This window comes from Lycium ferocissimum, chromosome 9 (genome assembly GCF_029784015.1).
Source record: "Lycium ferocissimum isolate CSIRO_LF1 chromosome 9, AGI_CSIRO_Lferr_CH_V1, whole genome shotgun sequence".
In the NCBI taxonomy this organism is placed as follows: domain Eukaryota; kingdom Viridiplantae; phylum Streptophyta; class Magnoliopsida; order Solanales; family Solanaceae; genus Lycium; species Lycium ferocissimum.
This window is the reverse complement of record NC_081350.1, coordinates 1-8,354: the sequence shown is the minus strand read 5'-3', so window position 1 is coordinate 8,354 and position 8,354 is coordinate 1. Positions and strand designations below refer to the sequence as shown.

General features: G+C 32.0%; 1 pseudogene; it reads left to right on the top strand.

Moving 5' to 3' along the window:
- The first annotated feature begins 1,289 nt into the window (after positions 1 to 1,289).
- LOC132029434 (BTB/POZ domain-containing protein At4g30940-like) lies at positions 1,290 to 2,636 on the top strand (annotated as a pseudogene).
- The last annotated feature ends 5,718 nt before the right edge of the window (positions 2,637 to 8,354 follow it).

Here is an 8,354-nt window from a genome sequence, read left to right as displayed (position 1 = left end):
ATATAAACAAGCCCTCAAATTTGGCCTCGCCCTGGCAAGTATGCCCTTCAACTTTGGATGTGTAAGTAGGCATTTGAGTTGTCTCCACTTTCACAACAACACTCCAACTTACAAAATGATCATCTAAACACCTCCAAAATTTATGTAACACGTCAGTTCGACGTCAGCATTCGTGTTTACGTGTTTAACTTTATACAAGTTGAGGTGCCTACTGGTGCACACCCATAGTTGGAGGGCATACTTGTCAGCTGAGGCAAGTTTGAGGGTCTGTTTTATGCATTATGCCATTATCAATCGGATACGTTTCATTATCGTATTTGTCTACTATACTATGTATTGTTCTCTTCTTTCTCTCGTGTTGTGTTTTAACTTTTCATGAGCATTTTCCTATTGACCCCCTTATACAAACTTTATAAGTAGGCCAAAAAAGCAAATTCGTAAATAGATGTGCATGAATGTAGTGTATTGAGATGATAAGACATAATAATAAAGAAGATGAACAGAGAGATGTGTCGACAATGTTTTTGTATATCAGCATGATCTAGATACATACTTTACTATCTACGTCTATTTTGTAAGTACTTGTCTTAATTAACTTGAAAAATGAAGAAAAAAGTCATTACATATGAAATAATGCTGACATAAATGTGTAGCCTTTGGCAGTTATTTATTACACACTATTTGAACAGCCTCCAAGATTTTAAAATTACTCCCTCCATCCCATAATAAGTGTCACCTTAGCCAAATTTTTTGTCCGAAAATAAGTGTTACCTTAGGAAACCAAGACATAAATTGGCTAGTTTTATCCAATTCTATCCTTGGACAATAAAGTAACATATAAATGATTATTGAAAAAGCCACACAGTAACTTGGTATTGTTGGATTCCCAATGTTAAAAAGTTAACTTCTTGTGCATGCTCTAACCAAGAAGTAAAAGTAATTTGTTTTTATTATATAAGGGTAATTTGGCAAACTTCACATTGCATTATTAATTTATTAATATGCGTGCTTTCTAAGGTGACACTTATTATGGGACGGAGGGAGTAATAAATTAATAGTCTCAATCTCAAGTTTCAATGACAATCTTTACATTCCTTACGTTGAACATGGAAAGGATAAATCATGGAGAAGCTAAACAGACACCAAAACTCTTCGTATGCCAAAAACTAGCTCTTTGGAAATTGGTATAGACTGTCTACTGATGTCTTTTTGTAGGTGTATAAATACTAGTATACCTTTTCAGCAGAATTTCAAGTTCTGTTTCAGTATTTTTTGGATACTTTTGAATAATGGGAACTCAGAAAGACGGAGAAAAATTCGATGTTGGTGGCAGAATCTTCGAAACTACTGCCACAACCTTAGCAGTTGCTAAGTTGCTAGCAAAAATTCACTCTTTGGAGCCATGTTAGATGAGAATTGGAACCTGCTGTCTAATTCGGCAATCACTGAACACTTCGTTGATAGAAATCCCGATTGTTTTGGTGTCCTTTTGGACTTACTCAGAACAGGAGAGCTTTATATTCCTCCGAATATCGATAGAAATCTCCTATACAGAGAGGCCAACTATTATGGCATTTTGGATCATCTCAGGTCAGCTGAATGGGGTCCGTTTGATGGCAATAGACTCCAGTTGGCACGGTCCATAACGGGTCGGTCAGAAGGGGATAGTAAGGTCTCACCAGCCATTCAGGCTGGCCCGAATGGCTGGTGTTCTGTGGCTTAGGATAATGTGGTTCGCGTGTACAACTGGATGCTAGAAGAACACCCTATAATTCATTTTGAGCGCGATAATGTGAATGATGTTTGTTGGGTTGATTCCGAAAATATTGTGGTTAGTTCTACTAAAAAGCTAGATAGTGGAGGCATGGGGTTATTCAGTGCATCCCCAGGAGAGTCGAGGTATAAATTTCAAGTTAAAGTTAAATTGAACGGTTTAGCTCCATTTTGTGCAGCAGGTGCACTAGATTTTGGCTCAGATTACAAGTTGTTCTTGGGTTGTGAAAGCTCTAAAGGTGACCGCGGGATTGGCGTTTGGGATCTAGTCACGGGTAAGCTAATGGATTTCATCCGTAGGCCACTATATTGCGTGCATTTAAAAGCTGGCAGGCTGCAATGGTTACATGATACCAACTGTTTGATGGTCCTTTATTTCGGTTTAATGAATGATATCGGGTTGTTTGACTTAAGAGAAAATGCTATGGTTTGGTCATTGGCTATGAATTGCAAGGAGAATTTAGATGATATGACAGATGCAATCCTGATAGAGGAGAGTAGTTCGATTTGTGTAGTAGATTGGTATGAGAGATTGGGTTTCATGGATTTGAGTACTGATAAGATTGTAAATTGGAGAAAATCTGAGAAGGTTGAGTGTAAATTGGAGAAAATCTGATGAGGTTGAATTTGATGGACTTTCTTCTTTTTCAAAATTGGCAGTTCACATGGGGCAATTGTTTTCATCAATGAAAGATGGAATTTCAGTGTATTGTGGTTCTGATTGGCTTCAAACATCACAGTTTCGACAAGGTCATGGTGGAACAATTATTGATTTTTCAATTGGTGGTGACCGTCTTTTTGCTCTTCATAATAAAGAAAACGTTATTGAAGTTTGGGAGACCCCTCGTCCACCAATTATATGATTTTTTTTATTTAGTTTGATTTGGTTTCTTCTTTATGCTGTTCTTTTCTTTAGGTCGTCAGAGTTAGTTAGTGGATCAAGCTTGAAACTAGTGAAAATAATTATCACAGTCTGAGTTCTTGCATTCAACAAGACTTTCTTAGCTTGTCAAATAGTTGATGATTTCAGGATAGAATTGAGTTCCTTCTTTCAACGATATTTTCTTAGCTTGTTAAATAGCTGATGATTTCAGGATAGAACAAAGACGCAAACATCATGTACTATTTTCTTCAATGATATAATAGAGTGATCAAAGTGAAGTGTTCTACATAAGTATGTATAAATTGATTGATTAACAAACATTTTTAATTTGGCTTTGCTTCTTATGGATGATTTTTCTCAATATCCAATCTCCAAATTATACATGCATCAACTCAATATCCAGTTTAAACCTATTCATTATCTTATAGACCCAGGAAAATGGAGACAACCTACTGTCGACAAGCTACCCTTGCCTACTTCATCTATAAGCATTTTTATCTGTTGGCACTCTATTATCGTCACTCATAAAGTTTTTTTATCCAAAAGAATCAAGAATGAATAGCTTATTCGTAATCTAATAAGCCAGATCAGCCTGATCAAAAGAATCAGGCTTATGCCTAAATGCTACCGGAAACAAAACCCAATCTATTTGTAGTCGAACAAACAAAGGCTATTTAGCTTCTTTTTTTGGATCCGTTTTACTTGTTCAGATTCAACAATTCCATTGACTACCGGTCATAGCCTCATAGGTACTAATCCTAATTTAAATGTCAAAATAAAAGTATCAAATAAATTTAGAGGCCTCTCATGTATTTAGCCCTTTTTCTTCTTCAACAATTTTTATAAGGGAAAAGGGTCAAAAATGCTCCTCTTTTTTGGGAAAATGGCTAAAAATATCCTCCATTATAAATTGGGCAATTTACATAAACAGCTACTTTTTATAAGCTCCTAATAATATATAGCTAAAACTTTGCAATTTACAAACCGTAGGTACCTTTACAATTTTGGTTGTATTTCCGTGTATTTCTGTATTTTTAAATACAAAATTTGTAAGGTTATTATTCGAAATATAGCCGATTACACCAAATACATGTAATATATATCTGACCAAATACACTGAAATACATTCTATTATAGCGAAATGTTAGGTTGCTATTCGAAATACACCAGAAATGTTAGGTTGCTATTTGAAATACACCTCAATACATCAAATACATATGACCTGAATGTGGTGCAACCAATTTTGTTAATACGATCAGATACATGTGTATTTGATTGTATTTATTTACAGTAGAAACTTGCACATTTAAAAACCCCAAAACAAAAGGATTATCAATATATAAATACAAAGAAATACACGAAAAATACGCATCGAAATTGCAATTTCTTAGAAAAAGAATGTGACCATACGGGATTCGAACCTTAGCGCGCAACGACAAAGCACATGCCCAATGACCACACCAGTTTATAGCGCGCCTCGTATATAGTAGCTACGAAATGTAAAATGTAGCTACGAAATATAATTATTGCAAAAGGTAGTTATAATCCATAAATAGCTCTTAGAAGTAGTTATGGCATGTAAATTTTCCTTATAAATTTGGGTAAAAAATATCCCTTCCGTCATTAAAGTTTCCAAATATGCCCCCGTCTTAAAGGAAATCCTCAACATATTTCATTTTTAAACCCGACTCAACTAAATAAAAAATGCATTTGAGTTACCCGCTCCTGTGCCTAGTGGCTCTAGTATAGAACTTAGGAACAAGTTGGTCGCATATGGGTTTTTTATGTGGTTGGATCGGATTTAAATGGAACGGGTTTAAAACTGAAATCGGTTTATGTTGAGAATTTTCGTTAGATAGGGGTATATTTGAAAACTTTTAATAGCGGATGGGTATTTTTATCCAAATTTATAATCGAATATTTTTAACCCTTTTCCCGAAGTAAAGGGACATTTTTGACCCTTTTCCCTTTTTATAATGTATCATGTTCATTCACACCCCCACCTGCAATAATGACACTCAACTATAAACATGAAATTGAAGTTTCCAAATTATTGCGGAGCAGTTGGTGGAATTGTGAGTAAGGAAAATAATAATTATGTACTATGAATATTGTAAAGCTTTAATCATTTCGAATTTTCCAAAAAGACTAAGAACTTTTATTGAACTCTCCAAAGATAGTAAATTTGGAAAATCAGAAACTGAAATTTTGATAAAATATTCATATTTTAATCTAAAAGTCGTCGTTCTAAGTTCTAAGGTTTGAAGAGATACAATATAAAAGAGCAATAAAATATCTGAGAAAAAACTATCTAGTCTAGTTAATAAAACTATGACTATTTTTGAAACAGATAAAAGAAATAAAAGTGACAACTTTGTTTTGAAAAATGGAGTAAGGAAAATTCACATTCATATAAACCATAAAGCTCAAGTCCATAAGATTAAAAAATATTTGTAATGGACCATATAGCTGTTCAATCATACAAACTAAACAGAATAAAGTGGTCTACAAAGATTTCTTGTGTTTTATATTACTCATTATCAACGTCTTAGCATAAAGGTTTCATATAGAATGGATCATATAATGCATCGAAGGGCGTGGCGTATTGATAGATAAAGTGAGTTAAAAATTATGGCATTTCAAGTTCGAATTTTGACATAAACAAATTAGGTGATATCTTCATATTTGTCCAAGTCTTAATGAAGGCAATCTTTGACCCGATATCTATCTGTGGGAAGTTACGGATAACTCGTAAAATAATCAAGGTACGTAAGTTAGCGGAAATGAGAATGAATATAAAAAATGTTCATTTAATGAGTCATATAACCATTGAAACCCCTCTTTCTCATTGTTAAATTTTAGCCATATTTGAGGATAGATATTCATTAACTAAAAATGGACCATAGGATGAACAATGGCCAAAGTCAATGTAACATTATCCATTTAAACAAGACACAAATGGCCGGTGGGGTAAAACTAATCTCACCCTCTAATTCAATTTTTTCCAAACCCAAATTATACTCACTAAACTAATCTCATTCATTAGCCAAAACTTAAATAAGACAATTTTCAAATAAAAATTCAAACACAAAAATGTTTGAGGCGATTTTTATATATAATATGTGTCATTTGTGTATAAAATATGTATCAGTACCTATTTGTAATGTATAGAAACTGTATAAAATATGAATAACTAAGTTATGTATCATTTTTGTATATAATATGTATCATTTGTGTATATAATGTGTATCGACACGGTCTGGCTTCTGTATAGAATAGAAAATTGTATCATTTTCGAATATAATATGTATCATTTTTTGTATATATAATTCCAGCATGTGTATATAAACTGTATCAGTCTTGTATAGAAAGTGTATCATACGTATAAAAAATGTATAATAGAAAACGTATCATTGTGGTATATAATATGTATCACTATTGTATATGTAAAAAAATATCATATCATTATTGCATAATATGTATATAATAAATGTATAATTAACGTATAATTTATGTAAAATAAATGTATGATTAATTCCAGCATGTGTATATAATGTATAATTCTTGTATATAAAGTGTATACATAATTTCAACATATGTATATATACTTAGCGACCCTTTAGTGGCGACTTTTGTGCTGAGTAATGCCATAAAAATCTTTTTTTTAAGCTCTGAATTTGGGCCGGTCGACTTTGGCATTATTTTGGGCGGGAAATTTATTTTTTGGCATTATTTTGGGCCGAACGGACACTTTTTGGCATGGAATTAAAATTAAGCGCTTCGGTGATTAAATGTGGAATTAGTTTTGAGTGGACACACGGTGTCCTTTTCCCTAAATTAAATTTGTTGTGTCCTAACTCGTAAGGTTCACTAAAAGAAAAAGATTTTCCTATAAAAAAAAATTATGCATAAAGTTGGAACTCGTAACCTTTGATTAGCAATCCGGAACTTTCGATTAAAGAGTAGAGTGATTAAGTAAAATAGATAAATGGAAGATGGTAGATGTCTATCAACAAGGACATGGAACAAGAAGTAGGAATTATTCCTTGAATTGGCATCAATATGTAGATTATTTCTATCCCTTCTTCTTGGAGAATCTCATTCATTCTACAATAGTTATAATATATAAAAGTATTTTAATCAGTTAAGATTCTTGCTGAAAATTTAAAAGAGATGGTCATTTCTTGACATTTGTAAAGGCAGCAGGTAGATAGATATTCTGTTTTAGGCGAGATGCGTAAGATGGTCTGGCATTACGAATATAATAAGAAAAATAATGTAATTTTTATCTTGCTAATGCACACATAGGCGGAGACTAAATTTGAAACTTATGGATTCGAAATTCTAGCTCTTTTGAGTTATTCGATTCTAAATTGATCATTTTTCTATATCAAACGAAATTTTAAAGATAAATACAAAGTTTAAATCAAAGGTACTATGGGATGAATTTGGATATATTTTTAAACACTAGTCCTCCCTAAATCACATATTCTTATACTTAGATTAATTTGTTGGTTCACGACAAGAATATCATGGGATTATGATTTTATATAGGATATAATATGAAATATTAGTTTATAAAATTTATACAGATATTAATAATGCAAATAACTAAGCATGAGCGAAATATAATTTCAAATTTTATGCCGGGATAATTTCATTAAAAAATAACTTACATGGTTTATGAGTTTTATAGTTATGAAGAGTTTTACATAACCATAAAATTTAAAATAAAAAGGAAAAAACAAAGCAATTGTTTTCCTATTAGGTGTGAAATAAACGTGTGGATATATTTCTTTAATTGCCCTTTCCCTATCACCAAAATATTATTTGTACTATTTATTACTCCTTTTTCTTTTTTTCTTCCCTCTTTGCCTATCCCCTTGTTCTCCACAGAAGAAAAAAAAAACATAGCAAAGGGAGAGAAAAAGAGAGAAATTTAGCTGTGTCTGACGAAGAACACCATTTTGAGTCAAAAACACAACCCCAAATTAATATTTTTCGAGCTGTATTCACGTTCAACCACAACTCTAATTTTCAATTATCATTTTCAACTTTTTTAAATATTATATTTTTCAAATTTCACATTTTTTATGCTCAAACACCCACAAAGCATTATACTTCTTCCGTCTAAAATTATCGTGCTTTCTAGAAATATTTATCTTAAATTATTTGTCATTTTAGAAGTTTAAAACAAAGCTCATTATTCTTTTCTCATTTTATCCTTAGTAATAATTATTTTCTAAGATTACAAACACCTTAATTATGGGGAGATGACACATACATAACAATACATAACGTAAATATTAAATGAAGAGATTATATTTTATGACATAAATAAGGTTAAAATAGTCAAGAATCCCTCTTAATTACTCCCCCTATCTCAATTTATGTGATGCACTTTCATTTTTAGTATGTCCCAAAAAGAATGATGCATTTTTATATTTAGAAATAATTTAACTGAAAACTTTTCCTTTTACGTTTTTAATTCTGAGTTTGAAATTTTTAACTAACAACAACATTATACAGTTAAAGTATATCACATAAATTGAAACAGAGACCTACATGAAACATCTTAAAGTAATGAAAAATCACAGGACCCACCGTAGCCAGCCTTATAAAAAAGTTTGGGATGAATTGGAAAAAGGAAACTTGGAGTAATATTTTCTTAATGGACTATAATAGTCTGTTTGTGGCA